General features: G+C 43.9%; 1 protein-coding gene across 1 annotated transcript in view; it reads left to right on the forward strand.

Moving 5' to 3' along the window:
* Positions 1–6,766: 6,766 nt before the first annotated feature.
* The window catches only part of EDC3 (enhancer of mRNA decapping 3), a 61,034-nt gene continuing 45,619 nt past the window's right edge, over positions 6,767–22,181 (forward strand). The window contains exon 1 of the mRNA XM_080808303.1: positions 6,767–6,906. The gene's annotated coding sequence lies outside the window, so the exon portion shown is untranslated. The remainder of the gene's footprint in view (positions 6,907–22,181) is intronic.

Below are 22,181 nucleotides of genomic sequence, written 5' to 3' on the forward strand. Positions count from 1 at the left end.
ATAAAATCTTTAAAAAAAAAGAAAAATGCAGACTCATGAAACAGGCCATGGAGTTCTTGGGTTTATCACAAAATTTGTTTAAAGGCTCTTACCCTGCATGTGAAACTATTCGTTAATTTCCCACTTGGCATTCTCTTAAAGGGGAAATGTCAGTGATCTAAGGATGTGGTACCCAGGTGAGTGGTAGTAGACAATAAGGCATCACGGAGATGTACAACCTGTAGTCATCACCCATTTGGGCTGTGGGGAGCACCCAGAGGTGTCCTGAACTCCTAATTATTCTGCACCACGAGTTCAACACTTGAGGTATGCTGGGGGAGGACAGCTGGCTTCTAGGTCCCCAGGAGCACAATGAAGCCAGAAGGGAGCTCAAGGTCTGGGCCATCTGCCAGAATGACCTAGGAGGTTTTTTTCCATGCAACCCCCTCCCTGCTGACCTCTGAACTTCCACTGGGTCCTGCTCTGTACCTGTGTAGTGAGATCTTCTCTCCTGAGTACTTTAATAGTAGGCTTGCAGGTTCCAGTGAGGAGAATTGCAAACCTGTGCACACCTGCACAACCCCTAAGGCTTGCCTGGGAACCTGTGAAGGGAGGCAGGCACTCCTGAAACTGTTTAAAACCCCAAGGCCCAAGCAGGAAGTGGTAAGTCAGCAACACCATTTGAAAAGGCCAACTGTAGGGGCACCTGGGGGGCTCAGTGGGTTAAGCCTCTGCCTTCAGCTCAGGTCATGATCTCAGGGTCCTGGAATCGAGCCCCGCATTGGGCTCTCTGCTCAGCAGGGAGCCTGCTTCCCCCTCTCTCTGCCTGCTTCTCTGCCTACTTGTGATCTCTCTCTGTCAAATAAATTTAAAAAATCTTTAAAAAAAGAAAAGAATGGCGCCTGGGTGGCTCAGTGGGTTAAGCCGCTGCCTTCGGCTCAGGTCATGATCTCAGGGTCCTGGGATCGAGTCCCACATCGGACTCTCTGCTCAGCAGGGAGCCTGCTCCCCTCTCCCTCTCTCTGCCTACTTGTGATCCTTCTCTGTCAAATAAATAAATAAAATCTTTAAAAAAAAAAGAAAAGAAAAGAAAAGAAAAGGCCAACTGTAGGGGAGCCTGGGTGGCTCAGTAGTTGGGCATCTGCCTTGTGCTCAGGTCATGGCCCTGGGATTCTGGGATTGAGTCCCTGCATTGGGCTCCCTGCTTAGTGGGAAGCCTGCTTCTCCCTCCCCCACTCCCCCTGCTTGTGTTCCCTCTCTTGCTGTGTTTTTATGTCAAATACATAAATAAAATCTTTTAAAAAAAGGAAAGGCCAACTGTTGCTGGGCTGGTGGACCTCCGAGGATGCAGGAGGACAAGGGGAGGGAGGACAGGAAGCTGAGCGGCTGGAGCTGGGAGCCACATCCTGGGTGAGGGGAGTCTGCGGCCTCAGCTGGGACCTTTGTCTGTTTTCTTCCTGGACATCATTTCCATCAGAAAACACACCCTCCCCTATTACCCAGCACAGTTCTACACACTCTCCTCTATTACCCAGCACAGTTCTACCTTCCCCTGGTTCTTTATGTTCATTATCTATCCCTGCCTTATTGAAAAAATGAAAGCATTCTCTCTCATTTAGACATTGGGAAAAGGGGCCCCTGGGTGGCTCAGTGGGTTAAAGCCTTTGCCTTCAGCTCAGGTCATGATCTCAGGGTCCTGGGATCGAGCCCCGCATGGAGCCCCTGCATGGACACCCCCCCCCCACAGCATGGGGCTCTCAGCAGGGAGTCTGCTTCCCTTCCTCTCTCTCTGCCTACTTGTGATCTCTGTCTGTCAAATAAATAAGTAAAATCTTTAAAATAGAAAAAAAGAAAAAAAATAGACATCATGAAAGGAGCTTGATAGAGAAGGCCAAGGAGAAGGTAAGGATCACAGGGTGTGGCGGAGAGGTGTAGTGGTGATGTAGTTTTGGAATACAGGTGAGGTTCGGTGGGGTGAGGTCTGGAGCCGATGACCAAGAAAGAATTATTGATCCGTCTTTGGTGCAAAATGGTGGTTTTATGAAAGCACAGGGACGGGCGGCGTGGGCATCAAGAGCTGCCGCCCCAGGGTGGTGAGGGGTTGCTGGTTTTATACTTGGGAATTGGGGGTGGGTAAGGAAAAGGGAGGTTTCAAAAGAACTTTCATATGCTAAAGAGGACCTACCAGATACTGGAGGCCTCGCTATTGGTCAAGCTAAGGTTGTTTTTCCCTCTAGTAAGACGTTAACTTTAAGACAATTGGGAGCTTCCTGGAGGAATGTCACACAAATCCCACCCAGGAGTGGGGGAGGGAGGAGGTTGCTGGGTGTCAGCCCGTGCCTTGCATCAGTTCGCCTTCTGATCCCTCCTCAGGCCTGATTCCCTCTAGCTGTTAGCAAAGTATTGATATTAAGGCAGCTGAGTTCCTAGAGGAATGTCACTCGGCCTGTTTCAAGGACCTGTCAATGTGCCACGGAAAGTAAGGAAATTTAATAGTTTTTCTTCTGCCTTTGTTTCCCACATCACTCAACTACTTACAGCCCATTGACAAATCCCTGAGTCAGGCAGAGTCTGACCTTCCTCAAGGAATACACAACCGCCTTAAGGTATTTGTCAATGGGCTGCAAGTTTTAAGGAAATTTAATTTTACTTAAATTTCTTTAGCCTTTGTTCTCATCTTGGAAGCAGCCAGTCACAAAAAACCACATGCTGTGTGATTCCATTAACGTGTCTGTAAGAGGTGAATCTATGGAAACCCCCTCACCCCTTTATGCACGGCAGCCATTTCCCCATTTGCTCCCCCTCAAGCCCCAGGCAAGCTCTAATTTAATTTGTCTCTACATTTATCTGTTCTTCTGTTGATAGACGTTTAGGTTGTTTCCATCTGTGGCTATTGGAAATAATGCTACTATGACCATTCATGTACAAAATTTTGTTCCAACACATGTTTTCAGTTCTCTGGGGTGTATACCCAGAAGTGGGATTGCTGGGTCATGTGGATATTTTAACTTTTTGAAGAGCTGCCAAAGTGTTTTTCACAGCCCCTGTACCATCCTCTCCCTTTACTCTCAGGGACTTTTAAAGGAGTACGGTCTTATTTAATTTTTTAAAAAAATAATTAATAATTAATTAATTTGTGAGAAAGTCAAGTTTGAGTCCAAGCTGGGGGGGGGGGCGGGTAGGGGCAGAGAGAGAAGCAGACTCCCTGCAGAGCAGGAAGCCTGATGGGGGCTCGGTCCCAGGACCCCAGGATCATGACCTGAGCCCAAGGCAGAGGCTTACCCCTCTGAGCCACCCAGGTGCCCCTAAGGAGTTGGCACACTCACATCAGTTGTTCAGGCTGTAATCGTCTAGCCTGTGGCTGCTCTATTGGGAGGAGAAAGCTTGCCTTTTGGTTGGAAGTTAGTACCCTGGCCATGGCAGTAATATTGATGAAGTTCTAGAACACAGGTGAGGTTCGGTGGGGTGAGGTCTGGAGCCGATGTCCAAGAAAGAATTCTTGAGACATCTTTGGTACAAAATGGTGGTTTATTAAAGCACGGGGACAGGACCCGTGAGCAGAAAGAGCTACTGCCCTGGGGATGTGAGGAGTGGTCTACTATATACTTGTAAGTTAGGGAGGGGATTAGGGATGATATAAGTCTCTAAGGAATTTTGGAAGCAAGGTTTCTAGGACCTTGAAGGGCTAGCTATTGTCTGGGGAAAAGGTTATTCACTACCAGTAATAAAAACTTCGTGTGAGACCATTTAGATGTGTATCAGTGGGCCATATGCTTGGGAATGATTGTGACATTATCTTGGAGATTTAGAGATAAAGTTTCCAAAGGAATTGTTAAAGTAGACTTACAGGATCCTGGTTGGGGATAAGGATTCTGTCAGGCTAGGATTGCCCTTTGCCCTTAGCAAAGCCTTAAGGTGGGGGTAGTTGAGTCCCTAGAGGATCGATTCACTCTGTCTGTTTTAAGGGCTTGTCAGTAGGTAAGGAAATTTAATAATTTTTCTTCTGCTTCTGTTTCCCACATCAATATGACCCAGAAATTGGTGTCTTGTCTTTATTCCTGTTCTTTTATAAAGTTGTCTTGGGCACGGGAGAGCCACCTAAATCACCACGACAGCTGCTAATCTTAAGATTCCTGTGTGAGTTTCCTCCTCATTGGTCTAATGTGATCCTCTCCATATCCCTGGTGTCACCTCTTCTGGCCACGAGAACTCCACTGCGAGCCGGCTGAAACCAGTACGTGATTGAATTGAAACCCAACTAGGCACCCTTTCCTAGGGAAGTTGGCTGTGAAGGCTGCGTGTGTTGGAATGTCGCTTAGACCATGATGGAAATCTATCTTTACTGTTTTCTGTCAGTGTCCTGTAACTACTTAAGCTACAAAACTGGGTACTTTCCTCTTGAAAAACTTTTTTTTTTTTTAAGTTGAAAACCTTTTCTAGTGTTTTCCATGGGTTAAAAACAGCGGGTTCTTTGTGGCCTTCATGGTGGGGACTTCAGCAAGACTAGCCAAGCTGTGGTGCAGCCTTCACAGTAAAGCAAACTCGTCCATACATCAGCACCCATCATAGTCTAGAATGCAATGGTTAGGGGTGCCTGGGTGGCTCAGTTGTTAAGTGTCTGCCTTCGGCTCAGGTCATGATCCAGAGGTCCTGGGACCGAGCCCCACATCGGGCTCCCTGCTCGGCGGGAAGCCTGCTTCTCCCTCTCCCACTTCCCCTGCTGTATTCCCTCTCTCACTGTGTCTCTCTGTGTCAAATAAATAAAAATAAAATCTTAGAATGCAATGGCAAAGCTGGGGAACGGGGGTGGCCGGCGGGGTAGAGGTGGGCAGGCCTTCATCCTACAGGGCGTTTACGGCAGGTGGTGATCATAGCAGTTTCATTTGAGGGATCCCTTGGGTCACTTTGGACTAGGAATCTCTGACAGATCTTGCATGTGGGACTCCACCCAGGAGTTGGGAGTTGGGGGTCAGGGGTCGGGGGATGGGAGTTGGGTTGGGGTGGCACACGTTGGGGGGTGATTTTCTTGGTAATGGACCTTCTCTCATCAGTCCCCAAGGACACTCCACTGGGATGCCTATTTAACCCACTGGAAACAATTCAGATTCCAAAATTTAAGAAGGGTACTGCGTGGCCTCCGTAGATCTAGCAGTTAGATCTCTTCTGCAGGAAACAGGGCAAATAGACGGAGGTAGCCTAGGTCCATCCAGACCTTCGGGGTTCTAAATCAGGACCCAGACCTAAATACCTCTTGCAGAATGTGTTTGGTCATAACCAGACTAGTAAACTCCTTCCTGATATATTGGATGATAATGATCTAAACAGGCCTCTTCTGAATAAACCCCGATTGGAGGAAACACAGGCCATCCCTGACAAAGGGATGCTGTTTCTCATTGTTCTCCTGATAGATGTAGGGCTTCTCCCTCATTCATTTCCCGGGTTAATGGCTATAATTGGAACCAACTGTCTGTTAGTTTACCCCAGCATGGGGGCTTTAAGGAATATTCCCGGGGCACCTGGGTGGCTCAGTCAGTTAAGTGTCTGCCCTTGGCTCAGGTCATGATCCCAGGGTCCTGGGACTGAGCCCCATGTCAGGCTCTCTGCCCATCAGGGAGCCTGCTTCTCCCTCTACCTCTGCTGCTCCCCCTGTTTGTGCTCTCACTCTCTCTAATAAATAAATAAAATCTTTTTTTTTTTTTAAAGGAATAGTCTCAAGCAGCTGTCAAAACTCCCTTTGTTTTGGGATAATTCTGTGTTCCCCAGCCAGATGTGGACTGCCTATTCCTTCTTTTTGGCGGGAAAATATGGCATCTGCTCCTCTGTTGAGCTGATCGCCTCTAGAACTGGGAACACTTTCTCTGCCTCTGGCCATACTTTGCCTCTTCAGTCTGCCTTTTCCCTTCGTGTTTCTGCACCGCCTTGGGTGCAGCCCGCATAAGTGGCTTCTAGACCGACCTCAGGGCCGTTGCCACCTTTGGCTCCTCCTCTTCCTCTCCCTGTCCAAGAGCAGAGAGCCTACTCTGGATTTAACACCGCCCACTTCAATTTCTCCACCAGTGTCTCAAGTAAAAATAACAATGGGGAGCAAACTCACGACTTTTAAAAGCGAATCCAGGTGGAACAGAGTTCGGTATTTAAACTATTTTAAGTTTTTTGTTTAATTAGGGTGGCCCTGTCTTTTAGAGTTATCAGCATTAAATGTGAAACTTTCATTCTACCAAGAATTGAAGTTCAGATAAGGTTGTGTTATATCTGTTGCAATTTTATTTTTTTAAAGATTTTATTTATTTGAGAGAGAGAGACCGAGCTCAAGTAGGCAGAGTGGCAGGCAGAGGGAGAGGAAATGCAGGCTCCCGGGTGAGCAAAGAGCCCGATGGGCTGCTGGAATTGGGGGGGGGGCTACTTATTATGTACCACATCTGCAACTGATCAAGGATGGGGTCCACGTCACCATCCACTCTCTCCTCTCTAAAGCCCTCCGCTCTTCTTTGGGGATAAGCCCAAGGGTGTAGAGGGAAAGCGGGAACTTTTCATCAGGACTGCGCCACAGAGTGGAGTCCCCCAGGTCCCTAGGCAGGAGAGTGGGGCAGGACCCCACCTCCAACCAAACCTCTACCCGGCAACAGTAGGCGGGGCTCACAAAATGGACGCCCATGCGCAGTTTAGGAAGGCCGCGGCGCCTGCCCTCGCCACCGTCTCCCAACCTCTCAAATTTCCCGGGCGCTCCGCCCCCCAACCGCCCGCCCTGTAGTTGCCAAGGCGTCGCGCCGGAAGTGATCTCACGACGGTGGCGTGGAGACGCGGGGCGCTTCCGGCAGCCGCTGTGGGGGTGGGTTGTGGAGAAGCCCCTCAGCCTCCGGGTCTTCTCCTGTTGCGGGGTGGACTTGGCGAGGTGTGCGGAGGAGGCGGCGGCCAGACGGCGTAGAGGTGGGAGCGAGGCGGCGGCTGGGCTGTGGGCGCTTGCGGGAGGGGGCTTCCGGGGTTGCCAGGCGGGTTTGCTTTTAGGCTTCGGGGTTCCAGGCCTTGTAGACTTTTATCGAGGCCGGCACGAGCTGGGGACCAGGTCCTAGGGGTTGCGTGAGGTGTATGGTTTGAGGTGGGAGACTGAGGGCAGCAGGGTTCTGAATAAACCGGGAATCGTGTGAGTTGCGAGGCATGAGCGGCCTAGGCTCTTGGTTTCGCCTCGTTGATGGCCGCTGGAGCTCGCCCACTGTTTGCTCCCTGCCTCAGTGTCCTTTTGCACAATGGAGTAGGTGGCATGGAACAGCTCGGGTGCCCCAGCCGTGACCGATAGCCTGAGGACGGAGGTGAACTGGAGTCTGAAAGGGAAGGTGGTTGATCCTGCCAGGGCGCAGCTTCTTGTTTCTTTTCAGCTGTAGGTTTAAGTCTGAGCTTCTTCAAGTGTTCTTTGTGTGATGTTGATTGAATTTATCAGTAGTTGGCTTGTTGAGCGGTTAAGTGTTTTGGTGTGCAAGGCGTAGTCCTCGCCTGCCTGGCTAGTTTTCAGTGACTCTCCCAATTCCAGAGCTAGGAGGAGTCCTTAACGACTCTCCTATGGTTACTGATGAGGAGTCCGAGTGGTTTTTGTTCTCTTCCCTAGCCAGCCTAAACTGATTTCAGTCTGCTGTCAAATACAGATCTTTCTACCCCATCAGAACATAAATGACTGTCTCTGAGCAGGTTAGTATTTCAGCTGGAAACCTCAGATGGATTCTAGGCTTTTTTTTTTTTTAAATGAATGGCAGATTAGGTGTACCGAGTTCAAAATTCCTGTTGGTTTCTCTGTGTGAAATGAAGATGGTTACAAACATAACTTTTTGATTACTAAGAATTTCTTTGGTGGAGTTTCCTTGTGGGGGTAGGGCTGTGGGACTAGCAAAGTGTGTTTCAAACTTTTTTGGACCTGGGACCCACTGTTAGATACATTTACATTATGACTTAATGTGCTCCCTGCATACGCAGAGTACACACACACACACAGCCCAAAAGTTAACCCGTTCTGCATATGATCCCCTTTGACACTTTCTGTTTCATTAAAAGAAAAAAATGTTGATTGCAACTCACTAAATTGACTATATGTTTGACCGCTAAAGACCCATAGTTTGAAAAACAATGGACTAGAAAATGTTTAAGATATTTGTAATTCCTGAGATGCTGTAATTAACGCAAAGTGGGAAATGTGTCTTTTTCCTGTCCTTTATAGGCAGAGGAGCAAGGGTACTAGAGTTATAAATTCTGTCGGAACAGCAGGACAGGACATTTAAATTGGTATCCCAAAGGAATGTAGTGATAGTGTGTCAGAATTTTAGCAAGGCATTTGTTAAATCTTTTATGAGGACTTGGTGGGTGATGTAGGGGAAGTTGCTAGAGTGTGGTAAAATTAGATGGAATCCTGGTTTTGAGCATCAGTGTCTGGAGGGGTTTGATTTATGGATACAACTTACAGTTGGGATTCTGGTGAGTTGAAGCTGCATCACTTTATTTATATACAGTATGTATTTAAAGCTTTGTCTGGAAGGTGTGCTTATCAGATTTGTTGCCTTTATGAAGTGAAAAGAGAAAATATCATCTGGTTAATCTCAAGATTTATCCAGTGCAGTTTAATGAAATGGAAGGGTCATATACGTGTGAAAAATTTTAGTTGGGCCCCAAAAAATGCAGTTATACCAGTTAATGAAGGTAGAGATATGACTTAGAAGGGGCTCGAGTAGAGTTTCAGTCATCTAAATCAGTCACGTGGTTAGAGCTGACGTGCCCTACAGTAGTAGATAACATTAGGAGAATGTAGAATCTAGAAGAAGAAAGGAAGGTTGACCCCAGCACTGGTTGACTCCGTTCTGGAGTATTAGGTGTGTCTGGGTACTCTACAAAAATAAATTAACTTGGGGGTAGAAGTTAAAAGGATTTGGAATTCGTCAAATTTTCAAAAATAATCTTTGTGTGTGTGTGAAGATACGATGGAGTTACTTTGGCATGAATGATTCTTTTTCCCTTGTTACTCGGGTCTTAAAACATATTTTAGTGTTCAGAACATTAGAAAATCTATGTATCTCTTACACGTTAAGTTGGCACTTGAAATTTTTCATCATGAATTTAAGTAGTTTTAATAGTTTAGGATGTAATTTTTTTTTTAATTTATTTGACAGACAGAGACCACAAGTAGGCAGAGAGGCAGGCAGAGAGAGAGAGGAGGAAGCAGGCTCCCCGCTGAGCAGAGAGCCCGATGCGGGGCTTGATCCCAGGACCCTGAGATCATGACCTGAGCCGAAGGCAGAGGCTTTAACCCACTGAGCCACCCAGGCGCCCCTAGGATATAATTTTTGATGTGTAAATACTGACTTTTAAAAAATAAGTACAAAGGGCGCCTGGGTGGCTCAGTTGGTTAAGCGTCTGCCTTTTTCTGCCTTCTTCGACTCAGGTCATGATCCCAGGGTCCTGGGATGGAGCCCCGTGTTGGGCTCCCTGCTTAGTGGGGAGCCTGCTTCTCCCTCTCCCTCTTCTCCTCCCCCTGCTTGTGCTTGCACCCTCTTTATCTCTGTCAAGTAAAAAATATAGTCTCTAGATAAAAAAATAAAAAGTACAAAGTTATCTAAATACACAATTTGATATTTTTATTTTGTTTTATTTTTTAAAGTAGCTCCATACCCAGTGTGGGGCTTGAACTCACAACCCCAGATCAAGAGCCACATGCTCTACTGACTGAGTCAGCCAGGAGCCCCTTGATGTTTTAAAAAAGTACAAATAACTTCTTTAAAAAAAGATTTTATTTATTTATTTGACAGGCAGAGATCACAAGTAGGCAGAGAGGCAGGGAGAGAGGGAGAGAGGAGGAAGCAAGCTCCCTGTTGAGCAGAGAGCCCAATGCGGGGTTCGATCCCAGGACCCTGGGATCATGACCTGAGCCAAAGGCAGAGGCTTTAACCCACTGAGCCACCCAGGCACCCCCAGATAACCTTTTCTATATTAAAAAAAACTCCTCCAAGATATGTATAAATGGTGTGTTTACTTGAGTTTTGGATATTAAACCAATCTTGTGTTCCTGGAATGAACCCCACTTAGTCATGGTGTATATATTTTTTATATGTTGCTGAATTTAGTTTGCTAAAATTTTGTTAAGGATTTTCGTGTCTGCGCTCATGAGGGATGTTGAAGTTTTCTTATGATGTGTTTGGCTTTAGTATCAGAGTGATAGTACTTCCATAACGAGTGGTGAAATGTTACTTTCTCTTTTGTTTCCTGAAAGAGTTTGTGTAGCATTTTTTATTTTTCTATATGTTTGATAGAATTTACCAGTGGAGTCTTCTGGGCCTGGGCTTTTTTTTTTTTTTTTAAGATTTTATTTATTTATTTGACAGAGAGAGCACAGGTAAGCCCAGTGGCAAGCAGAGCAAGAGAGAAAAGCAGGCTCTCTGCTGAGCAGGGTGCTCGATGCAGGGCTTCATCCCAGAACCCTGGAATCATGACCCGAGGTGAAGGCAGCCGCTTAACCAGCTGAGCCACCCAGGCGCCTCTTTTTTAAAAAAGATTTTTTTTATTTATTTGACAGACAGAGAGGAAACACAAGCAGGGGGAGCAGCAGGCAGAGGGAGAGAGAGAAGCAGGCTCCCTGTGGAGCAGGGGGCCTGATGTGGGGCTCAATCCCAGGACCCTGGGATCACAGTCTGAGCCGAAGGTAGATGCTCAACCGACTGAGCCATTCAGGAGCCCCATTTAAAAAAAAAAAATTAATTTATTTATTTGAGAGATAGAGAAAGTAGATGCATAGGGAAAGGGGCCAAGGGAGAAGGAGAGAGAATATCAAGCCGACCCCTCACTGAGCAGAGAGCTGGAAGGGCCCCATCCCTTGACTGTGAGATCATGACTTGAGCTGAAATCAAGAGCCAGAGGCTTAAATGACTGAGCTACCCAGGCGACCCACTTTTTTTTTTTTTTCAGATTTTATTTATTTGACAGAACAAGTAGGGGGAGCAGCAGGGAGCCCAATGCAGGGCTTGATCCCAGGCCCCTGGGATCATGACCTGAGCTTCAGACAGACACTTAACTGACTGAGCCACCCAGGTACCCCCTGCTTCTTTTTTAAGTTCATTTGTTATAACCTTTACACCCAACATGGGGCTTGAGCTCAGGACCTCAAGATTGAGAGTCACATGCTCTACCCACTGACCCAGCCAGGCACCCCACAAATTAAGTTTCTCTACTTGATACAGGTCCATCCAGATTTTCTATTCTTGAGTCATTTTTGGTAATTTGTATTATTCTGGGGATTTATCTGTTTCATAGTTTTCCTTTTTTTTTTTTTTTAAAGATTCATTTATTTTAGAGAGTGTGAGAGTGCAGGAGTGAGAAAGGGAGAGAGAATCTCAAGTGGACTCCACGCTGAGCTCACAACCCCAGCCGAAAGGGAGTGCAGGAGTCCAAGGCTCAACCAACTGAGCCACTGAGGCACTCCAAGTGTGGTTGTGTTCTGATTCAACTTAATTGGTAGTGGGGCCTATTTGGCCCATGGGCTGTGGTTTTCAGATTCATGTCTGAAAACATATTACTTCAGGAGTAATAAATTTATGGTTAAAAATCTTTTATTGATAATCCAATTGTGTGGGCTGTTTAGGTTTATAAAAGAGTATGGAAATGGATTCCCTTGCTTGCATATCTTCGTGTACCCCTAAAGATGTGTGTGTTTCAGTTGAAGATTGGGACTTCATTTCCAAGATGTAGAGAATCTGTTTTTGTAGTTGCGTTTTTGTAGTTTTGTTTGGGTGAGAATGGAAGTGGCCCTCACACTATGATTTTCTAGGGCTTTAACTCAAGTCCCTTATCCAGTCAATATTTCCACTAAGAGGAGACATTTGAAATAAAATTTACTAATAATAGGGTATATTCTATAATATATATATATGATATAATATATATTATATCATTTCTGTGTCTCAGAACACATCCTTAATTTGGAAAAAGTGGTAGTTTAGCATTTGAGCAAATAGTCCATAATACTCTAGGACTTCCTGTGTAATATGGCCAGAATAATGGGTACGTTTGTTCCCCACAAAGACAAATGCAAAAATGTATAATTCTTTATTCTTGGTAGCCCCCCAAACTGGAAATAACCCAGCTGTCTATCAGCAGTAGGATGAGGGGCGCCTGGGTGGCTCAGTGGGTTAAGCCTCTGCCTTTGGCTCGGGTCATGATCTCAGGGTCCTGGGATTGAGCCCTGCATTGGGCTCTTGTGCTCTACTTGTGATCTCTCTCTCAAATAAATAAAATCTTAAAAAAACACAAAAAACAGTAGGATGGGTTTATACCCATATAGGGTATAAATATAGGATGGGTTTATACATTGAAGGATGGGTTTATACATTGAAGTATAGTTACAGAATAGTATGTAGCCATGAGAAAGAATGAACTATTGCTACATGCAACAAGGATGAATTTCACAGGTGAATATTGAGCAAAAGAAGCCAAACATTTTAAAAGAGAACCTTTATGATCCCATTTACGTGAAGTTCAAAAACTGGGATCGAGCCCCACATCAGGTTCCCTGCTCAGTGGGGAGTCTGCTTCTCCCTCTCTACTCCCCCTGCTAGTGTTCCTCCTCTCGCTGTCTCTCTCTCTGTCAAATAAATAAATAAAATCTTTTTTTTAAAGGATTTAATTTATTTGACGGAGAGAGACACAGTGAGAGAGGGAACACAAGCAGGGGGAGAGGGAGAAGCAGGCTTCCTGCTGAGCAAGGAGCCAAATGTGGGACTTGATCCCAGGACCGTGGGATCATGACTTGAACCGAAGGCAGAAGCTTAACGACTGAGCCATCCAGGCACCCCCAAATAAATAAAATCTTTCAAAAAAAATAGTCTGTCTTGATATAGGTGGTGGTTATGTAGGTGAATTAGTATGCAATAATTCATTCAGCTGTACACTTAAAATATGGAGACTTTATATATATAGTATACCTTGATGGAAAGGTAGAATGTGAAAGGCATCAAAGGCTGGTCTCCTTGTGGCTCCTAAAAATATGTAGACTTTATATATATAGTATACCTTAATGGAAAGGTAGAATGTGAAAGGCATCAAAGGCTGGTCTCCTTGTGGCTCCTAAATCTCCTGCTTCAGCTGTTGCTCTTCTTTTGACATAAAGGTGTTAGCCCTATAATTGATGAAGGCTCTTTCCTTAGTGTGTTCATCTGATTAGGAACCCAGATGGTGACACTTGTTTTAGATTCACGGTTTTCACTTATAGAGGAATTTTCTTTCTTTTTTTTTAGATTTTATTTTTTTATTTGACAGACAGAGATCACAAGTAGGCAGAGAAGCAGGCAGAGAGAGGGGAGGAAGCAGGCTCCCTGCTGAGCAGAGAGCCCGATGTGGGGCTCGATCCCAGGACCCTGGGATCATGACCTGAGCTGAAGGCAGAGGCTTTAACCCACTGAGCCACCCAGGAGCCCAATAGAGGAATTTTCTTTATAGAATAAACCTTTTTGATGAGTTTTGAATAATGCATTAATGTTGTATTTTACATAGAGGGAAATTTCTGATAGTAACAAGAAAGGGCAGTTTGTTATGTGTTGAGTAGTTACTTTTTTTTTTTTTTTAAAGATTTTATTTATTTATTTGACAGATCACAAGTAGGCAGAGAGAGGAAGGTAAGCAGGCTCCCTGCTGAGCAGAGAGCCCAATGCAGGGCTGGATCCCAGGACCCAGGGATTATGACCTGAGCCAAAGGCAGAGGCTTTAACCTACTGAGCCATCCAGGTGCCCTGAGTAGTTACTTTTTAAAAAGTTTCTATTGTAGAACTGGCAATCCACGTGTTGAAACTATTAAAAATCCTGCTCAATTATTAACAGTATAAACTTGAATGTGCAACATCAGTGTCTTTTTTTTTTTTTTAAGATTTTATTTATTTATTTGACAGAGATCACAAGTAGGCAGAGAGGCAGGCGGGGGGGGGGGGAGCAGGCTCCCCGCCGAGCAGAGAGCCCGATGCGGGACTCGATTCCAGGACCCCGAGACTATGACCTGAGCCGAAGGCAGAGGCACAACCCACTGAGCCATCCAGGCACATCAGTGTCTTTTTAAATTATAGTTGACATACAATGTTGTATTTGTTTCAGGTGTACAACACAATAATTTGACAATTCTGTACATCATACTATGCTCACCATAAGTATATGTACCATCTGTCACTGTACGCTCTTACAATATTACTATGATTATCCTTGCTTTAAGATTTTATTTATTTTATTTGACAGAGACAGTGAGAGAGGGAACACAAGCAGGGGGAGTAAGAAAGGGGGAAGCAGGCCCCTGTTGAGCAGGGAGCCCGATGTGGGGCTCAATCCCAGGACCTTGGGACCATGACCTGAGCCGAAGGCAGACACTTAACTACTGAGCCACCCAGGCGCCCCCGTTATTACAATATTATTGACTATATTTCCTGTGCTGTACTTTTTAAAAAAATTTATTTATTTTAATAAACATATAATGTATTTTTATCCCCAGGGGTACAGGTCTGTGAATTGCCGGGTTTACACCTTTCACAGCACTCATCATAGCCCATATCCTCCCCAGTGTCCATATCCCCAACCACCCTCTCCTATCCACCCCCCCAGCAACCCTCAGTCTGTTTTTTGAGATTGAGTCTTTTATGGTTTGTCTCCCTCCCGATCCCAACTTCTTTCATTTTTTCTTTTCCTACCTCCCCCCAACCCCCCCCAACATTGCATCTCCACTTCCTCATATCAAAGAGATCATATGATAGTTGTCTTTCTCTGATTGACTTATTTCGCTAAGCATAATACCCTCCAATTCCATCCACGTCGTCGCAAATGGCAAGATTTAATTTCTTTTGATGGCTGCATAGTATTCCATTGTGTATATATACCACATCTTCTTTATTCATTCATCTGTTGATGGACATCTAGGTTCTTTCCATAGTTTGGCTATTGTGGACATTGTTGCTATAAACATTCGGGTGCACGTGCCCCTTTGGAGCACCACGTTTGTATTTTTAGGATATATACCCAGTAGTGCAATCGCTGGGTCATAGGGTAGCTCTATTTTCAGTTTTTTGAGGAAGCTCCACACTGTTTTCCAGAGTGGTTGCACCAGCTTGCATTCCTACCAACAGTATAGGAGGGTTCCCCTCTCTCCGCATCCTCGCCAGCATCTGTCATTTCTTGACTTGTTAATTTTAGCCATTCTGACTGGTGTGAGGTGGTATCTCATTGTGGTTTGTGCTGTACTTTTTATCCGTTACTTATTTATTTTGTAAGTGGAATTTTGTACCTCTCAATCCCCTTCATTTATTTTGCCTATCCTCCGAACTCCTGCCCCTCTGGCAGCCACCAGTTCTCTGATTCTTTTTCTGTTTGTTATTTGTTTTGTTTTTTAGATTCTACATGCAAGTGAAGTCATATGATACTTGTCTTTATCAGACTTATTTCATTTAGCAGAATAGCCTCTTGTCACAAATGGCAAGTTCACATGCATTTTGATGGCTGAATAATATTTAGGGTTTGTGGTGTACATTGCATCTTATATCTTCATCTCTCAGTGTGCACTTAGGTTCATTTCCATTTCTTGGCTATTGTAAATAATGCTGCAACGAATATAGGGGTGCATATGTCTTTCCTTTTTAAAAATATTTTATTTATTTATTTGGCAGACAGTGAGAAAGGGAAGACAAGCAAGGGGAGAGGGAGAAGCAGGCTTCCTAATGAACAGGGAGCCTGTAGTGGGGCTGGATCCTAGAACCCTGGGATCATGACCTGAGCAGAAGGCAGATGCTTAACAACTGAGCCACCCAGGTGCCCCTCTTTTTTTTTTTTTTTTTAAGATTTTATTTATGTATTTTGAGAGAGAGAGAGAGAGCATGAGCAGGGGGAGGGTCAGAGGGAGAAGTATGCTTCCTACTGAGCAGGGATCCTGATGTGGGGCTTGATTCTAGGACCTTGGGACTATGACTTGCGCCAGAGGCAGATGCTTAACTGACTGAGACACTCAGGTGCCCTGCGTATATCTTTTCAAGTTGATGTTTTCATTTCTTTGGGTAAGTATCCTGTAGTGGAGTTATTGGATTGTATAGTATTTCTTTTTTTATTTTTTAAGATTTTATTTTTGCATGTGCACGTGTGTGCGTGTGAAAGAGAACAAATGTGTGTGCACATGAGCATCGGAGAGGGGCAGAGGGATAAGCAGATTCCCTGCTGAGCAGGGAGACTCCATCCCAGGACACAGGCAGTTGCTTAACCAACTGAGTCACCCAGGCACCCCCTGATTGTAGTTTTGATTTGTATTTCCCTCGTATTTTGATTAGTGATGTTGAGCATCTTTTCATGTGTTGGCAATCTGTGTCTTCTTTGGAAAAATGTCTGTTCAGGCCCTTTGGCCATGTTTAATCAGATTATTTGTATTTGTTGTGTAAGTTCTTTATAAATTTTGGATATTAAACTCTTATTGGATATATCATTTGCAAATATATTTTCCCAGTAGTAAGTTGCCCTTTTCTTTTGTTGGTTTCCTTTCCTGTGCGAAAGCTTTTTATTTTGATTCAACATAAATGCCTTTTTTTTTTTTTTTTTTTTTTGAGAGAGAGAGAGAGAAAGCACACACATATGCAGGGAGGGGTAGAGGGAGAGGGACAAGCAGATTCCTTGCTGAGCGTGGAACATGTCATAGGGCTCGATCCCAGGACTCCAAGATCGTGACCGAGCCAAAGTCACGCTTAACCAATTGAGCACTCTTTATCAATTAGTCTTGAAGATATATGTTGAATGAGGAAGAAGTAAAAGTCTTTTTCACATCTGATCAATTTCTGGTATTCAAAAAAATTCTTGTTATTTTGGCTTTTTTCATCTATCTAATACAGGTATCTGTAGGATTATGATGGAGTATAAGTGATAGGAAGTGAAATTCATACTTTTGTGATATTAAGTAGACAAAGTCTTGTTAGGACATTGGAAATAAGCCTAAAGTGCATTTTTTGCCTTTTACCATCATCAGTGTTGTGGAAGTTGTGTTGTATTGGAAATTTACCTGGTTTCTTAAATTCTTATATTGTTAATTATAGCAGCTGAGTGATGGGTATGTGGGGCTCATTATGCTGTTCTGTTTACATTTGTATATGTTTGAAATTTTTCATAAAATGTGAAAAAAATCTTATGGTTGAGTCTGCTAATGCATTATTTTCTGTTCTGTTGGCATAGTGTTCTGATATTGCTTATTTGGATCACTGGAAAATAACCTGAGTTTTCTCCTTAGGTTTTTGTGTTTCTGATGGGTCATACTCTCCCCCCGACAAGAGTGTTTTTTTATTTTTCCTTCATTAGACTCTATATTTTATGTGGGTATGTTTCTTCTTCTTTTTTCTAATATTTATTTTTTTGAGAGAGAGCGAGTGAGCAGGACCAGGGGTGGGTGCGGAGAGACACCATGCTGAGCGCAGAGCCCCATGTGGGGCTCAGTCTCACTACCCCAAGATCATGACCTGAGCCAAAACCCAGAATCAGGAGCTTAACTGAGTCACTCAGGCACCCCTTATGTAGGTATATTTCTGAAATTGGTATTTGAAACCAGCTCAAAATACTATTTTTTATTTTTCATGGAGAACACTAAGCAATATTTCATTTTGTACTTAATACTGTATGTTATAATTACATTCTTGTGCTATCTCCTGACTTCCTTCTGTGTGTAGGGCAGTGTTAGATTCCATATCTTACATAGGATTTTGCATAAAGGGTATTATGATTTTAGAACCATTTCTAAGAAGGGCCACAACATTTAGATATAAATAGATAGTCTAGATTTTCAGCGATTAACTTCTGTCAGATTTATTACGTGTAATTCAGTCATTGATTGGATAAATATTTGAGTTTTTTCTCATTGTAAGCACTCTATTGGCTGAACAAGACAAGGTTTCTTGCCCTTATGAAGCTTACACTTTAGTGGGGTGATAGAACATAAACCAAAAAGATAATTCATATAGTGACGAATTTTGAGATCATAACAGTAGGTGAGGTGTTGAAGAGTGATGGGGAGTAGTGACATTAGATTAGGGTAGCCAGGGAAGGCCTCTTTGGGGGGTGGTGACATTTTAGATACCAGGAAGACAAGATAGAATTAGCTTTTCGTAGAGTTTTGTTGTAGCATCTTTTATTCCTTTTTGTTGTTGAGTCGCATTCTGTTGTATAATACCATAACTTGCTTATCTCATCTCCTTGTTCCCAGTTTTCCTGCTCTTGTGAATAAAGCTGCTATGTACATTTGTGTACAAGTTCTTTTGTGAATATGTTTTCATTTTTCTTAGGTAAATCCTGGGGATGAAATTTTGGGTCATAAGTATGTGTTTAATATTACAAGAAACCGCTAAACTCTTTTCCAGAGTTGTATCATTTTACACGGTCAGCCGTGTAAGGGGGGTTCCACTTGTTCCACATCATCACACATTTGGTGTAACCTACCAGCCCTTTTAAATTTAAGCCATTGTAGTGGGTGTAAATGGTATCTTACAGTGTTTTCCCCAACTTCATGGTTTTTTATTGCTGTAAAATACATATAAAAGTTACCATTTTGGGGGCGCCTGGGTGGCTCAATGGGTTAAGCCTCTGCTTTCAGCTCAGGTCATGATCCCAGGGTCCTGGGATCGAGCCCCGCATCGGGCTTCCTGCCCAGGGGGAAGCCTGCTTCTCCCTCTCCCATTCTCCCTCCTTGTGTTCCCTCTCTCGCTGTGTCTCTCTCTGTCAAATACATAAATAAAATCTTAAAAAAAAAAAGTTACCATTTTTAGGGGCACCTGTCTGACTCAGTGTTAGGTTAAGCCTCTGCCTTCAGCTCAGGTCATGATCTCAGGGTCCTGGGATCGAGCCCCACATCGGGCTCTCTGCTCAGCAGGGAGCCTGCTTCTCCCTCTGTCTCTGCTTGCCTCTCTGCTTACTTGTGATCTCTGTCAAATAAATAAATAAATAAATACATCATTTAAAAAAAAAGTTAACCATTTTTAAGTGTACAGTTCATGGCATTGAGTACACTCAAGTTGTGCAACCGTCACCACCACCCATCTCTAGAACTTTTCAGGCTCTCCCAAACTGAAATTCTGTACCCATTAAACAATAATTTACCATTCCCTCCTCCCCCAGCTGTGGCAGCCACCTTCTACTCTCTGTCTCTGATTGAATAGTCTCTTGTGATAAGTAGTCTCTTGACTGCTCTAGGGACCTCATGCAAGTGGAATCATACACGATTTGTCCTTTTCATGTCTGGCTTATTTCACTTCTCATAATGTCTTCAAGATTCGTCTGTGCTGTAACATACGGTCAGAACTCCTTTTTAAGACTGAATGATATTCCACTGTGTGTGTTTACCACATTTTGTTTTTCCATTCAACCATTGTGGACGTTGGAGTTGTTGCATTGTGTTTTAATTTGCATTGCCCTGATAATTAATGATGTTGAGCAGCCCTCCCTGTGTTTATTGGTCATTCAGATAACTTCTTTTGCTCATTTTATTTTTTTTAATTTTTAAAAAGATTTTATTTATTTATTTGACACACAGAAAGCGATCACGAGTAGGCAGAGAGGCACGCAGCAGGGGAGGGGGAAGCAGGCTCCCCACTGAGCAGAGAGCCCAATGCAAGGTTCGATCCCAGGACCCTGAGATCTTGACCTGAGCCAAAGGCAGAGGCTTAACCCACTGAGCCACCCAGGCGCCCCTGGATATAAGTCCTTTATCAGATGTATCGGCTGTGAATGTTTTCTTCTTGACTTGCTCGACCCTTTTTTTTTCCCCCCCTCTTGCTTTGGGGTAGTAAGAGAAGAGGGCGTAAGTTTCTTTTTGCTTCTTGAAGTACTTCACTTGGCTGCCTGGGAGGTAGCCTCCATTGAGGTGATTTTGGGATGTGGCTAGGTAATGTGGAATACCTTCCTAAATATTTTATTATATTACTGTTATTTTGTTATTTATTTATTACTTATTTACTTTTTTGTGGGGGGAAGAGGGTCTCCCAGTGTGGGGCTCAGTCTCATAACACTGAGATCATGACCTGAGCTGAAATCAAGGGATGCTTAACTGGCTGAGTCACCCAGGTGTCCCCTTGATGAGTAGAACTTTTAGATTTTGATGAAATCAAATTCACCGGATTTTTTTCTTTTATGATTAATACTTATTTGTGTTTTCTCTAAGAAAGCTCTCTCCCCTAAGGCCACTAAGATACTTCAATTTTTGTTTTTGTAGTAGCTTTAGTTTTACCTTTTATGTTTAGTTTGTTTCCAATTGATTTTTTGTATCTGGTGTAGGATAGGAATAGGAGGTTATTTTTCCTCATATGTCCACTTCTAGCACCATTTTATTTTTAAGATTTTTATTTATTTGACAGGGAGACCCAGGGAACAGCCACAGAGGGAACACAAGTAGGAGGAGTGAGAGAGGGAGAAGCAGGCTTCCCTGCCGAGCAAGGAGCCCAATGCCAGGCTCGATCCCAGGATGCTGGGATCATGACCTGAGCCGAAGGCAGCCGCTTCACCGCTGAGCCACCCAGGCACCCCTCTCACACCATTTGTTGAAAAATACTTGGATTTCTTCACTGATTTATCTTGGTGCTTTGATTAGTAGTCTGTGTGGGTCTGTGTCTGGATACTCTTCTGTTCCATGGATATATTCGCCTATGCTTGCACCAACACCATATTGATTTCTTTCTTTTTTAAGATTTTATTTATTTGTTGTAGGGGGGACAGGGAGAGGGACAAGCAGACCGTATTGAGCACGGAGCCCAACTTGGGGCTCAGCCTCTTGACACAGAGATCCTGACCCCAACAAAAACCAAGAGTTAGCTGCCCAGATTACTGAGTCACCCAGGTGCCCCAACACCTCACTGGTTTCTCTAGATATATGGTATATCTTGAAATAAGGTGGTATAAAACATCTAGCCTTGTTTTATATTTTCATGATTATTTTGGCTAGTCTAAGTATTTTGCACTTCTGTATACATTTTATTTTATTTTTTAAGAAGATTTTATTTATTCATTTGACAGAGACACAGCAAGAGAGGGAACACAAACAGGGGGTTGTGAGAAAGGAAGAAGCAGGCTTTCCACCAAGCAGGAGCCTGATGTGGGGCTCGATCCCAGAACCCTGGGATCATGACCTGAGCTGAAGGCAGAGGCTCAACCGACTGAGCCACCCAGGTGACCCATCCATAGACAGTTTAAAGCCAGTTTTTCAGTTTCTTCATAAAGACCAGCTGGGATTTTTTTTTTTTTTTAATTTATTTGACAGACAGAGATCACAAGTAGTAGGCAAGAGGCCCACAGAGAGAGAGGGAGAAGCAGGCTCCTTGCTGAGCAGAGAGCTCAATGTGGGGCTCGATCCCAGGACCCTGAGATCATGACCTGAGCCGAAGGCAGAGACTTAACCCACTGAGCCACCCAGGTGCCCCTCCAGCTGGGATTTTTATTGATACCTATGTTTGATACCTAGATCAACTTGGGGAGAATTGACAGCATTATCTCTTCATTTATTTACGTCTTTTAATTTTTCTCAGGGGTCTTTTATAGTTTTCATTATAGTGTTCTGCACATTTTTCATTAGATTTATTCCTAAGTACTTGATGTTTTTTAATACTATGATAAATGATATTTTAAAATTTCATTTTCAGGGCATCTCCATGGCTCAGTTGGTTGGCTGTCTGCCTTCGGCTTCTGTCATGGTCCCTGGGTCCTGGGTTTGAATGTTGCATAGGACTTCCTGGGCCAAAGGCAGCATTGCACTGGGTAGGACATACAGTATAGTGTTGAATAGAAGTGGAAGTGGTGAAAGTAGACATCCTTGCCTTGTCTTAGTCTTTTGGAGTAAAGGAGTCATTATTTCACCATTAATATGATGTTAGCTGGAATTGTTTTGCAGATACCACTACCCTCCCCTTTTTGATAACACAAGTGGATGTTGAATTTTGTCAGATTATCTTTCTGCATTTTTTTTTTAAGAAACATCTTTTTTTTTTTTTTTAAAGATGTTATTTATTCACTTGACAGAGATCACAAGCAGGCAGAGAGAGAGAGGAAGGGAAGCAGGCTCCCAGCCGAGCAGAGAGCCTGATGTGGGGCTCGATCCCAGGACCCTGAGACCGTGACCTGAGCCGAAGGCAGAGGCTCCAACCCACTGAGCCACCCAGGCGCCCCTGTTTTTTGTTTTTTGTTTTTTGATTTTATTTATTTGA

This window comes from Martes martes (genome assembly GCF_963455335.1).
Source record: "Martes martes genome assembly, chromosome: 7".
Lineage (NCBI taxonomy): Eukaryota > Metazoa > Chordata > Mammalia > Carnivora > Mustelidae > Martes > Martes martes.